At 39.0% G+C, this 20,693-nt stretch overlaps 1 protein-coding gene and 1 pseudogene across 5 annotated transcripts in view; both read right to left on the minus strand.

Moving 5' to 3' along the window:
• ANO10 (anoctamin 10) overlaps window positions 1–20,693 on the minus strand; it is a 205,453-nt gene that overhangs the window by 103,004 nt on the left and 81,756 nt on the right. The window lies entirely within an intron of this gene.
• LOC134391467 (U2 spliceosomal RNA) lies at window positions 19,699–19,781 on the minus strand (annotated as a pseudogene).

Below are 20,693 nucleotides of genomic sequence, written 5' to 3' on the forward strand. Positions count from 1 at the left end.
TATCACACCTGTCTCAGTACTGGACAGATCATCTAGGCAACAAACCAACAGAGGAACAGTTAATCTATCAGATCGAGAGAACAAATCTGTGGTTATTAAAGGGGAGGAGGGAGAGGAGAAGGGGGAAACAGGAAGGAGAGGGGAACGGGGGGGAAGGGGAGAGGGTGATTGGATAAGAGGCATAAAGAATAAGTATGATTTGTAACAATGAATATGCTAATAAAAACATAAATTTTAAAAAAGTAAAAATAAATAAATCCATATTATTAAATGCCAATGTTTGTATTTTTATATTTTCCTGGAGAATTGGGGGGAAAAATGATCATTATAAAGCAACCCCTTTTTATTTTAAGTAAATATTGTGCCTTAAGGATTGTTTTGTCAAATACAAACTAAACATCACCAGCTTTCTTTTTGCTACTTACTCTTTGCTATAATTTTCTATTCCTCAAACTTTCACATTCTTATATATTAGAATGGTTTATATAAACAATATAAAGCAACTGTTCCTGCTGTTGTTATTTTTAAAAAGTATTCAACTGAATAAAGGACAAAATCTGAAAAAAAAAAAAAAAATTTCCAAGTGAATTGAACATCTAAATATAAATAATACACTAAGCAAACAAAGCAAAATTCAAAAACCTTCCAAGAAATTTTGAGAAGTCTTATTTGGAAGTCTTCTTGAGCAAGACAGGAAACCAGGAGAATACAGGAGAAATTTTTAAAAAGATAAACCTGGGCTATATAAAAATGGGAAAAAAGTATGTACGCAATATGTGGGTACTTCAAAAAGTTCATGGAAATACTTGTATTATCTTTTAATTCTATTTTTCCAAATAGAAAACAAATTTTTTGAACTACCCTCGTATATACCAGAGACAAAATTAAAAGATAAAGAGATGGAAAGCAAATATTTGTAACATGTGACCATCAAAGAGTTAATATACTTAATATACAAAATTCTTGCAAACCGATAAGAAAAAAATTAACTACTCAAAAATGAGCTTACATCATGTGTAAGCAACCTCACAGATGAGGCAATGAAGGTGGCCATGCCACATAACAGGATAGTGTTCATTCTTACCGCTGATCAGGAAGTGCAAACTAAGGCAACCTAAGATGACGTTTTTGCCTGTCCGATCTGGAAAAGAAAATTTAAATGGAGGATAGACAGTAGGGTATATGAAAATGGGGCTCTCACATATAGCTGGTCAGGACACTTTTGCTAAGATGATCTCCCTGTACCTATTAAAATAAAAATTGTACCTAGGCTCCAGCAATCCCACGTACCCTGTTGAAAGATATGTGTATATAAAAGTTACCACTGCTGGTAACTCAAACTATCTGCAATCTGCCTACCAACAGGAGAAAGGCTGGATCTTGTGGGATATTTTGTAGCTGTTACAAACAGTGATATATATATATATATATTTATGTGTATATTGACATATGCAACCCCATCACAGCCATGACAAGCATAGTTCCCTAATGGTCTACCCCTTAGGAGTGTTAAATTTCAGATCAGGAACCAAAAAGCAATTTATGAGCAATTCTATTCTTTATTCACATTTTTCACATGATACTTACCACACTGCTCTTTCTTTCACCAGTTTTCTTCACACTCCACTTCTCTGAAGTTTCTCCTTTGGCTTCCCACTCCAGCCACACACCCTACTATCCCCCCAGCCACAGCTACCCAACGAAACCAAGCCCAAACAGAGATTCAAATTCTGCTATTGATTTTTTGTTCTCTTCCCTCTTTCCTCTTCCTGCTCCTGAAGATGTACATTGATTTAACCTCTCGTGCTCAGGCTCCTGTCCCCTCTCAGCTTCAGAATCCCTACTCTTTGATCATCTTCATTTTTGGCATCCTTAAAGTCAAAGAACAACTCTGCTTTGAATTATGGAGAGAGATGGGACTGGGCTAGGAACTACAGAATTCTCTTTGGCAGAGGGATGAAGAGTACATCTATGAGCATTTCTTTTTATTCCATTACATTTTAAAAGACTTTTGTGATTTTGAATTAAGTGGGGACAATAAACCTACTGCACTGTCAATGCCTTAGTATAATTCCCACTCCCCTATCCTTAAGGGAAGAAAATGCAATCTCATCTAGGTGCACACATGTCATCATGTGCACAATAAGGAAATCTCTATATTCTTTACCTGGTTGCAAAAAGCCAAGTACACTTTTATAATTTAAAAAGTAAACACAGAAAACTTTAATTAATAGTTCACAAGATACAGTACATATCCATGGTTTCATTTTCCGAGGTTTCAGTTACCTGCAGTCAACTGCAGTCCAAAAATATTAAATGGAAAATTCCAGAAATAAGCAGTTCATAATTTTAAATTGTGAGCCATTCTGAGTAGTGTGATGAAATCTGCCCGGGATGTGAATCATTTCTTTGTTCAGAGTCACCACACTGTAGACACTACTGGTTCTTGGTCCTGGATAGCTATCTCAGTCTTCAGATCCCCTGTCACGTATCGCAGTGCATGTGTTCAAGGAACCCTTATTTTACTTAATAATGGCCCCAAAGTGCAAGAATGGTGATTCTGGCATATCATTATAATTGTTCTATTAGTTATTATTGTTAATCTTATACTGTGCTTAACTTATAAATTAAGCTTTATCAAAGTATATAGGTATAGGAGAAAACAGTATATATAGGATTCAGTACTACCGAGGTTTCAGGCATCCACTGGGGGCTTGAAACACATCCCCTGCAGATATGGGGGACTACTATAAAGAAAAGCATCCCCTAGCCACATAACCCCTCTCCCAACATGCTTATCTTTCACCTTTTCTTTCTTTGGGGGAACTGTCTTCACAGTTCCATTCTTTGGCAAACAGCACACACTCCTGCTGCTCTGTTTTTCCTGATCACGGAAAACCCCAGTCCCAGAAAAGGAGCTGAAGGGCCTCCCTTTCAGATTGTGTTCCCTCAGCAGTGTAGGCCTAGAGCTAATAAAGATTCCATCTCACTGAACCCCTGTGAAGCTGTCCCCAAGACAGATATCTCCCAGGAGCTCAAGTCCCTGGAGTGAGGAAGTGGGGGAGTCCCCACCGCCTTCCAGACGTCCTCTGCTCTCCTGAAGAACCTTCATATGCCTGTTGTTTGTGGGGGGCTAGGAGGATGGGGAGTGGTGGGGGTGGCTATTCCCTGTGGCAAATTCATTGGTAGAACTACAGAATTCACCCCAAATATAGTATCTTTAATAATGCTTTTAAGATATATGCAAAGAAAAAAGAAAAACCAGTAGAAATTGAGCTATCCTAAACATGAACTGAAAGAATCTGAAAATGAAATTCATGGTATACATCTTAATGCTGATCCTTAATTTCTAATTTTGTTGCACAATCTCTGTACTACTAATATGCAATGACTCACATATTGTATCCATATCAAAATAAATTCTCTGTTGTGAATCAAGCATTAACAACCTGGTAATTACTTTAGAATAATTTAAGTATGATAAAATTCTCTGCTCATGTATTTTTTAAAAAGCATGAAGCACTGAAGTCTCGTTCTGCACTGTGAAGTGTCACATGCAGCAGGATAAGACATGGATGACGGGTCTGGCCACTGTCTGGCTGTTAGCAGGTGCAGCAGGGAGACTGTGGGAGCTGTTTTTCTCTCCCACTGCTTGGGAAGCCCCTGTGTGCTCCAGCCTTGGGGATTTCTAAGGCCTTCACAGAAGATGGGTGGTACTCATCAGGCAGGCCATCTACTCCCCAGCCCCCCAATATCTAGCTGATTGAGGGGAGCTGTGAAGTGGGAGTAGATGTGCCCTAATCTGGGAGGACACTCACTGGGGGGAGTGTAACCTACCTACCAGTTGTGTCTGAGGGACAGGCTTGCCCCCTGCATGTCCTAGGAAGCAACAGAAACTCTGATGGGGTGGCCTGTGGAGGGGAGACGGGGACTAAACATCAATGCCTGTGGCCTTCAAAACCTGAGCAAACGATCCCTGGTCCAAAGCATGGCACAGAGGAAACCAGCCATTTCCTTTCCTCTACTGTGCAGTCTGCACTATGCAGCTTACGACAGCTGACATTTACTGATGTCACGAAGCAAACACAAAACATTTCCAGAAAAACATATTCTCAAGTGTAGTTCAATTTATATACCTCCCTACAAGGACACTGAATATAAAGAAATGCTCTCGATGGGGAAGCATTTACCCGCAAAGTAAACATCCCTTGTTTTTCAAAAAACACAATCCTCCCTGTTATTCTTGCACATTCCCAGACGGGAGGAAGGCAAAGAGCAGTTGGCACGTGAATGAAACCATCCTTTTCATCAAGTGGGGTTCAGAGGGGAATAAACTTCAGAAAAATAAGATGATGTAACATTTCTTGTACTCAGTGCTATGAAACAATTCAGTCCTTGCTATATGTATGGCAGATACACACACGCTATTTCATCAACAAATGGTTCTACAATGTGACAGTCTTGAGGTTGTGGTGTGTGGGGCACTGGGGGTAAGGTCCCACACCTGAGTGACTTGAGGGCATGGTGGGTACTGAAGAAGAAGCTAAAATCACTCCACAGGCATGACCAGAGGATCACCTTGGGTTTTCTCTGCTGTAGTTCTAGAGCTCAGCTAGAGAAACCACTAGAGGGGGCAGTTAAAGGATTTGCCTTTGTTTTTTATGCCTTCATATTTCTGACAATGGTGCAGGCAACTTACTAGTAAAAGACTGGGACTAAACTCAACTATACCAAGTGAGAACACAGTAATCCTGGGCATTATGGGCAAAGTAATGGGAATGTAGAAGACACAGACACTATCACAAAGAGCTTACAATCTACTACAGTGGAGGAATCCTGTCATGAAGCAAACACAAAACATTTGCAGAGCAACATATTCTCAACTGTAGTTCAAATTATACACCTCCATACAAGGACACTTATAAAGAAATGCTCTAGATGGGGAAGCATTTACCAACAAAGGCTTGGCAGAGAAAGTATGCCTTAGGTTGGGTTCGAAAGGAAGAGTAGGACTTCAGCAGGCAGACAGGACCACTGAGCAGAGGAAGAGGGCATGTGCAAAGCACAGATGCCAGAATCTGCAGCAGCACGAAAAACTGGGAGTTGGAGAGAAGAAAGGTCAGAAATGGGAGGCAAATCCATACTTCCTACTATTACCTTATCGCATCCAATCTAAGATGCCATAAACTATAAGACACACCACTCTCTCATGTACCACTGAGAAAGAACAAATACTGCCAACTAAATGATTATACGATGTGTTCTTATCATCTGGAATTCTAATTTGAAGGGGTTCTTTTAAACTCTTTAGACAGATTTTTTTTTTATCATCACTCTTGTGCTACATACAGGTATAAAAGAAAATGTAAACATAATATACTGGTTAATTTGCAGCTAAAATTTTTTTTTTTTAACATTCAGAGTACAGCACTTCTAAATCAAGTTTTATCTCAGAGTTGATAATGCAGTTTTCCAAATGCAAAATCATCTTATGTGGCCTCAGCAGTGTAGGTGATACAGCAGTCTTCCAGGATTTACTTCCAAGCAGTTCACACTCATTTGCACGTTTCATTGCTAGTGCTTTCCTGGGCTTATCAGAAGGGGTCCGTGAAAGGTTTACAGCACCACTCAGGATTCATTTTCCTTGTTACTCAACCATGAGGAACTGCAGTTGCCAAGTCATGCTACTGGAATGCCCATGTGTTGACACTCAAATTTATCCACGTTGACAATGGCAACCACAACACAACAACCATCTAACAGCCATTATGAAATGCATTCAATTTCAGAGGTGTTAAAATGTGAAAAAATGCACCCGTAGAATCAGTGAAATGTGGTGTAATCTCAAACTTCTGCCCTAAACTAACAGTAAAACCACCCTTGAATGTAATTAACTGAAGACAGAATTTGTCTTTTAAACACTAAGTAGATTCATTAATACACACCCACAGCCATTAAAGAAATTATCCCAATGAAGATCCTAGCTTTATCAGTGTATGTATTCTGAGTTGGGTTGGTATAATCTAAGAAGGTTTAGAAAGGCTGCACATGCTTCCAGATCTACCTGACTTCTTACAGCTCAACAAAGAATGGTGGTCAAAGAAACAAATAACAGGCAAAGCATCCCATTGAAACGTTTGTGAGAGGGTTTGGGAGGCTGCTGTGTGCAGAGCTGAATCAACTCAATCTCTCAGTAAATAAATTAGTTGCACTGAGATAAGAGGTGTAAAATTTTAAAAATTTCAAAGATTTTAAAAAGACAATAAAACAACTTGATTGACAGAAAGATAGAAAGCCTAGAGAATTTGAAGTGGTGAAAGGGATCTGAGAAATCACGAGGATAAAGTTCCTTAGGGGAGAGGCAGAGGAGAGAAAGGGGAAGAAAAATTGAAAGAGGCCAAAACACACTCCCTGGGAACACTGAACACTAATATTCTTACCCTGACAAGAAAGACAGCTGATTATTCACCTTCCGATTTGCCACATAGCCTGGCACAGTAATGTCTACACATGACTGATATTCTGCTGAATGAAACTAACTCTGTCCAGAAATCGGTGGAAAGAAAGGTGGTGGCAGATGACGGTGAGTGCTATGGAGATGGGGATGAGGATAGTCACAGGCCCTAGCCAAGGAGCCATCAAACTGTCCTCTCTCAAATTCCTTCACCCACATCACGTTCTGTGACACAGAGTACAAGAACACCAGCGTAAACAATGGTCTCCATTTGGTGATCTTCCACTTTTCTCCTTAAAAGCAACCTAAGGACCAGCTCAAACTCATTAGGATGGCTACTATTAAAAACAAAGAAAAAAATAACAAGTGTCAGCAAGGATATGGAGAAATCAAAGCTCTTGTGCATCGCTGGTGGGAATGTAAAATGGTGCTGCTGCTGTGGAAAACAGTATGACAATTCCTCAAAAAATTAAACATAGAACTACTATATGATCCAGCAGTTCCGCTTCTGGGTATATAACCAAAAGAACTGAATGCAGGGTCTTGAAGAGATATTTGTAAACAAGGTTCATAAAACATTATTCATAATAGCTAAAATATGGAAGCAACCCAAGTGTCCATCCTAGATGAATGGATAAGCAAAATGTTGTATACACATGCAATGGCATATTACTCAGCCTTAAAAAGGGAGGAAATTCTGACACATGCTACAACATGGATGAACCATGAGGACACTATGCTAAGTGAAATAAGCCAGCCACAAAGAGACAACTCTATTATTCCACTTAAATGAGGTACTTAGTGTAGTCAAAACTCTAGAAACAGAAAGAAGAATGGTTGTTGCCAGAAGCTAGGTGGAGGGAGAAATGGGGAGTTATTGTTTAATGGGTACAAAGTTTCTGTTTTATGAGATGAAAAGAGTAATGGAGATGGACGGTGGTGATGGTGCACAACATGATGAATTTATTTAATACCACTGAACTGTACACTTATAAATGGTCAAGATGTTAAATTTTATGGTATGTGTATTTTACCACAATAAAAAAAATGGGAAAAAAAGGAAAATATGCAAAGTAAAGATCACTATAGTTATGGATACGTAAATCATTGGTTGGACATATCCTTTTTTATAGCCAATAAAATCAAGCTGTTAAACATTAGGATTCAGAAATCAGAACAATATTGGCTCCCTCTAGTGGCTTAAAACACGTTTAAATACCCTCCAATATTGAAAGAAACTTTCTCATTTATTCTGATTTCTTTTCGGAGGGTGGGAGTGGGGTGTATCACCTAATTCTCTTTCTCTTAGGAAATCCAAATTTTACAAATAGATCACTACTAATATCTATCCCAGTAGCTGAGAAGAAAGTAGACCCAGAGACCGAATGTGACAGCTCCAAAGTCACAAAGCAAGTTTATCTGTTCCCTGCAACATCAACCAGAAGCTGAAGCAGCAATGAACAGATCGTATAGAGCTAAGCTATGTGATTCAGGTAGAGCGTAGTGCGTGTGCACAAAGAGAGTGTAGTGGCAAAGAAAGAGTGAGCTATCACCATAACACAAAAATGAATTTTCTCACGTGGCAATGAAATCAACTCTGCAGAAACTAAAAGGAATAGTTTCTAACAGGTTTTAGGCCAGACTCAGATTACAGGCTGCTGTGGCTGCTCTGACAGTTGGTTTGTTTGAATTTTTCAATGCTGTCATGTAAAGAAAAGTCTCATCCTATTGAATATTTAATAGGATACAGTCATGCATCCTACTAAAAATTGCATTGTAGTCAGGCGATTTTACAGCTGAGATATAAGGAGTTTTTACAGTGCAGCAAACCTGAGTAAGGCTGCCATTTGCACTGAAGCTCTGAGCTTTGTTATATAATGCTGTAATAGAGGGGATCTACAGGTGAAAACATCAGTGCAAAAAAAGCAAAGGGCAGAGAAACCAAGGGAAAAACATGAACTATCTCCACTAAGAAATGTAAATAAAAATTATGAAACAGATGGGCAATGTAATTGGTACCTAACTGATTACAGCTGGGGCCGTGATGGCATAGACTTACTATCTTTGCTAAAAGAGGTACTGTTTTTAAAGAATCAGGTTAATTCACGCAGTTTCGAGGAAAACATTTTTTCAACAATGCCTCAGGATGAGAAATAGAAAACTATTCCTGAATCACTTTCTCAAAAAATTACCAACTAGTACAAAATCTCTTTCAAAGATTATTGTAAAAATCTGAATGAAGTTCTTCTGAGTTCCATAAGCTCAAAACAGTTTCTCTGATTTGCTTTTGTAAAATTAAGGTAGAACACATAAAAACAAAGGCAGCTCTCTGGTACAGTATGAGATAGTGTCAGCACTATAACAAAATGCCATTAATGGTTATTGGGTTTTCAAATACTATATAAGTTTTATACTAAATAGCATGCCACTTTTACTTGAAAATATAGTTAAATCCAATGTTTATGGTAATGTCTATAAAATGTTGAGCATCAGATCTCCGGTCAGAATTCTCTTTTACATCACTTTTTCTATGAGAAATTCAGATTCAAATCAGAATTGCTTTGTCAGAGCATTTTTCCTGCTTAGCATGAGGACTGCCTACAGACTGAAATCCCTCGACATTATTTCACTAGCAAACTGACTGAGGAGCATGTATTCTTCACGAGATTTCACCATCTCCAGGGGTTTACTCAGATACCCATGAAACCCCAAATTATACCACATCAAAGCCCTGTCTTTGAGGTGTGCTTCAAAATTTCAATTGGCTGTCTTACTCATCAGGAATGACGTAACATGTTTTCTTCACATGTTCTTTTCAGTAAATCATCTTTCAGATCACAAAACCAAAACACTGTCATTTTGTGATAGATATTCCAGAAGAGGAGGTGACATACACATTCACAAAGTCAAGAAATGAAAAACCGTCAACCAGGGGGGTTTGTTTGAATCTGTTATTATTCAGCAGTTTTCACATCATTCATTATGCTCAACTGAATAATATGGTCCCTGAAGGCAGAAGCTGTCCTTTTTTTATTCTCTCTATAGGAACAGGATATTACGAGCATGCATAATAGGGATAAAAGATACTTGTGGAACAAATGAATTTTATGTTTCAATCTGCAGCAGAGAGATATGTGCCTTGCTTCTCAGCACAGCTAAAAATGATAAAGGATTTAAGATGGAAATAATTAGAGAAAAAAAAGAAAAATATACCCCCCACAAATTTTGACAATAAATGAAATATATTTAAGAAACTATAAGTTTTCCACAAAACTATAATTTAGAATGAGTACACTTTAATGTACTTTATTCTGTTAATCCTTTCCTTTAAAAAAAAAGATAAAATACTCTTACAGTATTATCTGGACTTTATTTGTCATAAATTATTTATAATGGCATCCTTATCTCAGAAATGACAATTCCATTTTCTAAGTTTCTCAGGCAACCCAAACCTGAGGTCATCCTTGGTGACTCTCTTTTGTTATCTCCCACTTCCAACATATTAAATCCTTCAGATTCGGCCTTGAAGACATTTCAGCCACCTTCACATTTCTTCCCCTAGTCCACTGACGCTGTCCTAGACCATTGCCACGGCCTCCTACCTGATCTCTCTGCCTCTGCTTGTATCCCTTGCATTCACCAGTCAACACAGCAGCCAGAGTGACCCTACTCACACACAGGTCAGATCATCTACTCCCCTGCTCAGAGCCCTCTGGCAGCTCCCATGCCACCCAGACCTGAGCCGAAGTCTTGACCGTGACCCAAAAGCCCTGTGTGATCTGCCTCTCCACTTCCCGCATTATCTTTCTGAATTCAGCTACTTCTACTCTTCCTCTCCTCACTGTGGTCCAGCTACACGAGCCTTTTTGCTGTTCCTGAACACACCAGGCCCAGGCCCATCACTGGGTAGACTGTGCTGTTTGTTCCCTCTGCCTGCACCACTCTTCCTCCAGGTGTCTGCATGGCATTCCCATCACTCACTTCAGGTCTTGACTCAGATGTCACCTTCTCTGGGAAGCCTCCCAGACCAACTTCCCTGCATCTGTACTCACCCCCACCATGGCACTCCCATTGCTCTTCCTCACTTTATTTTTCCCCTGAGCACTTATCACTGATATGCTATATTAGTACCATATGAGTACATTTTATTTAGTTCTTTATTTTAATTCTCCCTAAAACACATTCTCCCTGAGTGCAGAGGCTTTCCTTCTTTTTGTCCACTGCTGTATCATCACTGCAAATAAAAGTGTCTGGCACCAAGTAGGTGCTAATTAATCCTTATTGAATTAACTGTATGAGTTCTAATTCCTATTTGTTGAAAGATTCTAGAAGTCACTTCAGTTTCATTAAACAAAATAGTGCTTCAGTGCTTTTTTGATAACAGACTTGGTAACATTTCCTTTTTTTCCTAAGCATGGGGAAGTCACCAGGTACCTTCTTCTCTAACCAGAGTCCAGACAGGACAAAAAAAGAGATGTGAAAATTTTTCTGAAATGCCCTTTGAGGGAGGCATTTTGAAATGCCCTTTGAAGGTGGGTCTTATTCTCCCCCCACCCTTTCTTTACCGGAGGAAAGAAGTAGTATTCGGCAAGGCTCAGGGCTCTCAGGGGCCAGGGCACACTCCTCACCCAAGACTTCTTCCTCACTGGGGCACCACATGCAGACAGGTCAAGTGTATGAGGTACTCCTCCCATGACCCCTGCCACTGCTGACCCCTGGAAGGTCAGCACTCGACCAGCCAGCACTGCCTGATGCCCTCATTGCTAATGCCGACCCCTCCACAAAGGGATAGAAGATAGGAAACATCATAAATCTCTGATGACTGCTGAAGTGCAGAGGAGTCACTGGTGGGCCTGGTAACCAGGGGCACTCAGGAAGGGCATGTCTTTAGATCCTGATGAATACGGGTAGCCCTTTTGTATCAGGAGAAAATGACTGTACAAACTCAGAGATCTCCTCTATGGGCTCCAGGGAGCCACTCTGTCACTATTAACTGTGAAAAAAATGAAATGCCATCTGCACATAGGTCTGGTTTTGAAAAGAAAGGGACGATTCTACAGTTAGCATGTGAATGTTGAGGAGCATAAACTGTAGCTAACAAATGCTTGCAAACAAGGTGCACAAATGAAAAGGAATGTTCCAGATGTTTGTAAAGGGCAAGAGAAAAATGCAAAGTTACTTATTTAAGAGCATTAAGAACATTGAAGATAAACTGAAATTCGAATAATTTACAATATTTTTTACAATCAAAAAAAGTTTATGTGGTTAAAGAGAGTGAAAGTGGAAGAAAAGAAAGAAGAGCATAATTAAGAATAAATAATTAAAATAGAAAAATGCTCTAATTCTATTGAAGGTACTCCTCCCTATTTTTCCAAAAAGACCAAACACTAAAAAGTCATGAAGAGGACCTTATCAAAATTAAAAACTTTTGAAAGCTTATGTGAAGCTATAGACTGGGAGAAAATATTTGCAAACCACATATCCAACAAAGAACTACTACCTAAGATACATAAAGAATTTTAAAAATTCAATGGTTAAAAAAAAAATCCAGTTGCAAAATGGGTAAAAGATATGAACAGACATTTCACCGAAGAGGATTTACAGATGGCAAATAAATGATTTGAAATGGTGTTCAACATCATTAGCCAACAGGAAAATGCAAATTATGGAATATCACTACGTATCCATCAGAATGGTTAAAATAAAGATTACTAACAACACCAAATTCTGTGAAGGATGTGGAGAAACTGGATCATTCGTACACTGCTGGTGGGAATGTAAAATGGTAAACCCATTCTGGAAAACAGTTTGGTAGCTTCTTATCAAATTAAACACGTAATTAGCATACAACCTAGCAATGTTACTCTTGGACATTTATTTGAAAGAAATGAAAACTTATGTTTACACAAAAACCCACACAAAAGGTTTATTTATAATAAGCTTTCTTTGTAATAGCTAAAAACTGGAATCAGCCCAGAAGTCCTTTAGTGGGTGAATGTTTAAACACATTGTGGAACATAATATACCATTTTTACCATGAAATAATACTCAGCAATAAAAAAGAATAAACTATTGATACACACAATAACTTGAATGAATCTCCAGCAAACTGTGCTGAGTGAAAACAGCCAATCCTAAATGGCTATATACTGTATGATTTCATCTATATAATATTTTGTAAAAGATAAACTTTTGGAAATGGAAAACAGATTTTGGTGGTTACCAGGGGGACAAGGGATGGAGGGTAGGATGGTGACAACAAGAGGGATTCTTGTGGTGACAGAACAGTGCTGTATCTTAACTGTGGTGATAGATACATGCACCTACATGTGATAAAATTGTAAAGAACTAAATACACACACACATATACATGCACACATAAATGAATACAAGTAAAACTGGGGAAATCTGAATAAGATCACTGGATTGCATCAATGTAAATATCCTGATTGTGACATGGCTCTACAGTTCTGCAAAATATTACCACTGGAGGAAACCAGATGAAAGGTACATGAGACCTCTGTGTATTACTTCTTTCAACTACATGTGAATCTACAATTATCTCAATAAATTTTTAGTTTGAAGACATTATTTTGCCATAGTCTCATTAAACACCTTCTCCCATATCCCTGGAACTAACTGAATATGCCACTGTGTACAAGGGAGTGAGCTTGTAGAGTTGAAAAATGTATTTTGTTCAATTGATGCTTAATTAAAACCCATCAAATTTACATAAAAGGTCTTCAATAATTCTCTTACTAAGTCAGCCAGAGTTTGCATTCTCTGTGGTATTCATATCTCCAGCTAGAGTTGAAAAAAAGACTATCTTTTTAAATAGGACACAATCATATTTAGTTTTAGCATAATCACACTATTCTCAAGGTGGCAAAAATGATTCATAGTTCATTCAAATCGTTAATAAGTATAGTTTGATTAATGTGCCCAATTAGAGAATTTTTATAAGCAACATTCAAACTTTCATGTCTTTAATGATTTCATTTTTAAAGACTATAGCTTAAATGATACAAGAGACAGTTAATGCAAAAAGAGTTACTGCCAATAATATAACGGAGGACAACATGCACTAAATAAAAAGTGAGTATCATATTTCCAACATAATTTGCTTGTACATTATGGTTGTTTACCTTTTTTACTACTACTCTAGTAACACAAATTAGATTTTTTTTTAGGAATTAACAAAATATAGTCCATATTTCAATTTATACATTGACTTGACAGTATCTGCAAAATCCCAGAAAAATGTTTTAACAATATCCTAGCTCTAGACTGACATTTCCAGTTCTATTAAGCCCTAAAGTGGAGTCTACATAAATTCTCCCATATTAAATTAATGTCTGTCTAACATCCAATCCCTATCTCTGCCTGAAAATCTTTTATAAAATAAACATGAACATCTTTCATCACATGTTAAATCATGATCATGGATAAACAGAGTTAGGCAGAAGATATTCTTTTGTTTTTCTGTTTATGTCTGTTAGAATCAGAGCCCTTCACTTCCAGTAGTTACCACCTAGCACCCCACTTTTAATTTTAGGACACACAGCCTGAAGTAGCACTGATACCCAAGAGGATCAAAGAGGCTCACATCTGTACTCTGACAAGAATGTGAGCTTTCTCTGGAGGGATAAAATGCTTTCTTGAATTCAGAAACCACTCACAAAGTATGTGGGGGCTCTTCACTGTAAAGTGAAATCCATGCCTGTAGGGTCAGAGCACTGGCTCCTTGTGGCCCCCAGGGCCCTGCCCTGCACTCCAAGGTGCTTTCCTGGGCAGCGCACGCACATGACAATGAGGTCCCTAGAACAAGGGCCAAATTGTAAAGAAGTACGGTCCTGTCATGAGCTCCCGACTGCGCTTTCCTTAAAGGACAGCCCAGGATGTAAGCTGCGGTGGGACTGTGGAGAACGGTCAGAGTCTCTGCTAAGAAGACACTTGTCCCATGCCCCCTGGACACATTTACCAGGACAAGTCCCAGTGGGTTGGGCTGCAGCCCATGATATCTCATGTATGTCAGTGCATGATTCTATCATATTTACTTTCGGCTTCAGGTATTTAGGCTCTGTTACCCAACTACTTAGCAACTGTCTTCTGGAAAGGGGTCCACCCTCTCACCGTTTTGTATTTTCCAGCCCTGAGCACAGCCTAGACATATGGGAGAAGCAAAGGAAAGACGGGCAGCAATGTCTCAGGAGCTAGTCAGACATGAGAGAGAGTCCCAGCTCTGCTCCTTCTCATTTAAAGAACGTTCACATCATGCTTACTATGTACCAGGTTCTGTTCTAAGCACTTTAAAAATAGGAACTTATTTACTCTTCATAGCAATGTTATGAGGTGATGCTATTATCATGCGTTATCTTATAGATTAGGAACTGAGACACAGAGAAATTCAGTAATTTGCCCCAAAACATAAAGTGTGATTGGACCACAATGCTAGCAGTAGAGGTCATGAGGAGTGGTCAGACTCTGATACATATTCTGATATATTGTGAAGTGGAGTAAACAAGATTTTTAGATTAGGGGTGGGTGAGAGATGAGTCAAGGATGACTCCAAAGATTTTAGCTTTAGCAATTAGAAAGATGGAGTCACCATTTATGGAAATGAGAAAAAGTTTATTTTCATTCTTCTTACACACTTAACTGTATTAAATATATTACATTCTTATTTACTAAAAATATCCTGATGGGCAACTTCCACCTCCACCAAGATGGAGTAATTCTCCCATCTAACACAACGATCATAAAACTACACAAACTTTATAAAATACAGTTTTCAAGACACTGGATATCTAGCAATGAAGGACTGTGATCCCTGAGAGATGAAAAACAAACAAGGTGAGTCCATAGTTGGTCCAACTTACACCTCAGCCTCCAAAACTGAAAGAAAGAAATTTCATTTCCTTATAAGTTACCCAGTTTCAGGTAATCTGTTATAAGCAACAGAAAACAAACTAATACAGTGTATATAGTGTCTGGTACTACCTGCAGTTTCAGGCATCCACTAGGGGTCTTGGAACATATCCTCCATGAATAAGGCAGAACTACTGTATGATAGACTTAAATCTAATCATATCAATAACCAGATTAAATATAAATGCTACAATATGCCAATTAAAAGGCTGAGATTGTCAGACTGGATAAAAAAAAGTAACTCCTAATCATACGTTGCCAAAAAAAAAAACATATTTGAAATATACAGACACAAACAGGGTCAAAGTAAAAGGATATAAAAAGTTATACCATGCTAATAATAGTCAACAGAAAGCTGATGTACTATATTAATATCGAAGTAGATTTCAAAGCAAAGAGTACTATACCAGGTACAAAGAGATTATATCATAAAAATAAAGAGGTCATATGGTAAAATACTGGATGATACCTCAACATGCCATGGGAGCACATTAATTAATCATTAATCCTAAATGGGAAGATTTGGGAAAACTGTGGGAAAGGTGATGTCTAACCTAGACCTTGAAGGATAAGGGGTCTTCTGACAAGCAGAAATTGGGTGGGAGAGAATTCTAGGGCAAAGAAAATTCCAGGCAAAGACAAAGAAGCAGGAAAATGCAGAACACAGCTGTGCCCATGGTACACTGTGCATGCTAAATGAGTGGGGTGGTGGGAGAGCAGGGAGGAAAGACAAGTGAATAAGAGGCAGATTACAGAGGACCCCAACTCCCTTGCTAAAGAGGAAAGACTTTATTTTATAAGAAAGGGAAACCAACGAGGGCTTTTTCAGCTTGCAAGTAATACAGTGAGAACTGTGCTTCACAAATACTAGACAGGAGAGGAAGAAAGTGAAGTCAAGGAGAGTCATTAGGTGCTCACTAATGTACTACAAAATGAGACATGACAACAGTGGCCTGCTACAAGGTGAATGGCACCTTAGACAGAAGGGGATGAAGAGAAAGGCATTCTGGAGGCAGGATCAGAAGGTGAGAGAGGAGAGAGATCTCCAAAGGAAAAGAGGAACACTAAAAAATGTTCCGTGCTTTCAAAGTGAGTAACCATGAAAATATCATTTCTATTTGTTGAGATATAAAATACGAGAAAGAAGGAAGCACAAGGTGGGGTCCTGGGAGGAGCTGTGCTCTCTTCTGAGTGGCTGTGATGGTGGTGACTAAGGGATGGCCACGGGGAGATGTCCTCAGGAAGCCAGAAAGCCAAGCAGGAAGGTGGAGGCACAGATGTATGAGTCAGCTGCACAGACAAGACAGCTGTGCTGTAAGAACAGCTACCATGCTTTAATTACATCAAGCTCAAGCCTCTGTAGGAATTAACTACTCAATTCATCTTTTTCAGTGTCCAATCCAGTTTTTACATTCTCCTCTCTTCTAAAGAGTCAGTATTTCAAACAAGACAATTTTACGGAAGGCCAAGATTACATAAATTTGATAAATATTCAAACATTTTGACCTAAAGCAAATTATTTCTTGCTTCTATAAAATATTCAGCTGTTTTTAGGTTAATTAGGCCTACAGCAGTACTTGTCAGAATATCTGTGGTGAAGAACCAATTTTTAAAAAAATTCCCAGTCCTTTATGGTCCTACTATGCCATGGACTGAATGGGTCCCTCCCAAATTCATATGTTGAAGCCCTAACTCCCAATGTGACTGTATTTGGAGACAGGGCCTACAAGGAGGTAATTAAGGTTAAGTGAGGTCATAAAGGTAGAGCCCTGATACAATAGGCTTAGTGTCCTTGTAAGAGAAGACATCAGAACTCGCATGCTCTCTCTCTGTGTACACACAGAGAAGCAAGATGGACACAGCGAGATGGTGGACTTCCACAAGCCAAGAGAAAAGGCCTCAGAATGAAACCTACCTTGCTAGTACCTTGACCTTGGACTTTTGGCCCCCGGAACTATGAAAAAATAAAGTTCTGTTGTTTAAGCCACCCAGTCTGTATTATGCACACTAATGCATACTGCATGTGGCCAAAATGAGCTTGCACCACATGCAGCTCACCATACAAGTTGAACAGTGCCCTACACTGGCCTATACCTTGTTCAACAAGATGAGCCCACTGGTTGTGTGCTTAAATAACACACTGCCTTAGAAGTTTCTAAACACTTTCAATTTCTGTGCTTATCTCATGGTGGACTAGTAACAAACAGTTCGTGGACTAACACCTTCTGCAGACCTCTCTTGACCATCACTAGTTTATAGTTTTTCTGTGATTCTTTTGGAAAAAACTGCAACATTTAGCTTAAGCATAGAACTTAAAATAGGGTCATGAATTTTAAACACATTAGAAACCAGATGTATGCTATAGGTAAGGATGATAACAGAGACTCTCAGGATCCTATCATATCTGGGCAAGACCCTTGAAGACACTGCAGAATGCAAGTTCTTGAAAATTAACAGTGCTGTGCCTCATTTAATGTTCTTTATATTCTGTTTCTCTTTAGCTCTTCCATCAGTCTCTGTAATCATATTCACAGAGCACATTACAATTAGATTACAAACTCACAGCTGGAATATTACTTCTTCAATTGAATGTATATGTCAAACTCACAAAACAAATGCTCTCAAGAGCCTCTGACTTAGACAAATGAGCAAATTTACTTTTCTGATTCTGCCACTGAGGTGAGGATCCTCTGGTCCTGATGGGGAAGTAATCACCTTTCTGATGGCCATCAGACTATCTTCGATGGAATCTAATTCATACATCCCGTTTTCATTCTGAGTCATTACTAGTTTGCTTGTCTGTCTTCTTATAAGGTAATGTTCAGTCATCTTGAAAAGCTTAATCTAACTAGCTTCTATACCACAATGAGAACCATGCCTATCTGTTCATCTCGCATGGAGGCAGGCCAGATATCAGTAGAGATCATCATGGTCTCAAGCCAGCATCACGCCTTGACTATCAGGAAGGTTCACAAGGTCACAGAACATATTTTTTGCAAACAGGATTGCTGTGAAGTTAACTTTATTGGTTGAACTTTATCCTTTATTTATGTCCAAAGAAAATGTAATTGACTGTTATTGTTCTTGCTTCTTTTTAGTTCTTATAACTGTAGAACTCACTGAGGGAGAGCTTATACAAAGAGTATTTCAGAACTACAAAGATTTATAGAAATAACCTATGGCAACCTCCTTGTAGCAGAGATGGCTAACCGTTCACCTAAATCATTTCCTCTTCTACTGGGCACACAGCTGGACCACACTTCCCAGCCTCCCAGTGGCCACGTGGTCTCCTAGTTGCCACATGGATGATTTCCACAGACAATGAAATGGGAGCAGGAGTGACAGGTGCCCCTTCAAGGCCTGGCCCATAAAACCCTCCCTCCTCTTGCTATCTTCCATATCTTCCCTTCTCCACACCTTTCATTTAGGTCATTGGTCCATTTTTGAGTTGATTTTTGTATATGGTGTGTCTTAGTCCATTTGGGCTGCTATAACAAAATACCATAAACTGAGTAGCTTATAAACAACAGAAATTTATTTCTCACAGTTCTGGAGGCTAGGAAGTCCAAGATCAAGGTGCCGGCACATTTAGTGTCTGGTAGAAACCTACTTCCTAGTTCACAGAACAGTGTCTTTTCCCTATGTTCTCATATGCAGAAGGGGCAAGGCAGCTCTCTGGGGGCTCTTCTATAAAGGCACTAATACCAACGATGAGGTGCAGCCCTCCCAACAGCCCCACCTCCTAATCACCTTAACATTGGTGATTAGGTTTCAACACATGAATTTTAGGGGGCCAGAGACATTCAGACCATAGTATGGTGTTAGGTAGGAGTCCAACTTCACTCTTTTGCTTGTGAATATCCAGCTTTTCTGGATATTTACATTTGAATAGTCATTTCTTGAAAAGACTATTCTTTCCCATTGAATTGTCTTGGCACTCTCGTCAAAAATCAACTAACCATAAAGTTGAAGATTTATTTCTGGACTCTCAATTCTATTTCATTGATCTATATGTCCATTCTTATACCAGTATGATTACTGCAGCTTTGTAGAAAGTTCTAGAATTGGGAAATGTGAGTCCTCATACTTTGTTCTTTTTTTCAAGATTGTTTTGGCTGTTCTGGGTCCCTTGAATTTCCATATAAGTATTAGGATCAACTTGTCAATTTTGCAAGTAAGTCAGCTAGAATTTTAAAAAGAACTGTGTTGGATCTATAAGGATCAATTTGAGGAGTACTGCCATTTTAACAGTAATAAGTCTTCCATTTTATTCTTTTTGATGCTACAGTAAATAGGGGCTTAGGGGGAGGGGAAATGAGGAGTTAGTGCTTAATGAGTAAAGAATTTCTGATAAGAACAGATACTACACTTGATCTTAGCCAAAAGGCCGAGAAGCGATAAGTAAAGAATTTCTGTTTGGGATGATGGAAAGTTTTGGATATTGATAGTGGTGATGGTTGTACAACACTGTAAATGTAATTAATGTCACTAAATTGTACACTTAAAATGGTTAAAATGGAAAATTTTGTTATATTTTACCACGATAAAAATATTTTTAAAAAGAAGCTCCACAGCTATTTCTACATCTACATTTTTGCCATCTCTACAATCACAGCAATATTTTGGGGTTCTCTTCTAGGGAAAACCCTGTGACATTAATCATGTCACTGCATATATAGCACAAGATCCTCTTGTTAAGTATTGTAACTACTCATTTACCTGCAAGCCAAGAGCTTTACACAACTCTTGTGCATTAGGGGTATGTCACTTCAGTTATGTGTTCTGCCCTCTGTCCTTGAAAGTGCTGATGCTGGTAATCTATGTGAGTAAAGCAGGGTTCTATCTGCAAGCTGCCAACCCCAATTCTGGTTACTCGGGCAAAGAAAGGGTTGGTTAAATAAAAGGCTATCAGGCACCTCACATAAGCTCTAAAAAAAAAAAAAATAAGGCCTACAGAACCAGTTTAGGAGTCCCATAGCAAGGAGCTACATCCAAAATCACACCTAGAGCTGGTCCAACAAGGATGCCAGGGCCATCGCTGCTGAACACAGACATAACACTACTGGCACAGCATTTCTACAGCTGCCCTTGCCAGAGTAGATTCTGCACAGTACCTGCATCTGCATCTTGGGGTCACCAGCTTCCAGATCAAAGTTTAGGGTGGAAGATTATTGCTGGCTTAGTGTAGATCACATGCCCATGTCCATGCCCTAGAAGCAAGGGAAGCTGGGAAGGGAGTATCTGCATGGTCAGCTTCTATAGTTGGGGGTGGGGGGCGCCTCTGCATCATAAGGGCAAAGGTTCTCTGGAC

Source organism: Cynocephalus volans, chromosome 11, assembly GCF_027409185.1.
Source record: "Cynocephalus volans isolate mCynVol1 chromosome 11, mCynVol1.pri, whole genome shotgun sequence".
Lineage (NCBI taxonomy): Eukaryota > Metazoa > Chordata > Mammalia > Dermoptera > Cynocephalidae > Cynocephalus > Cynocephalus volans.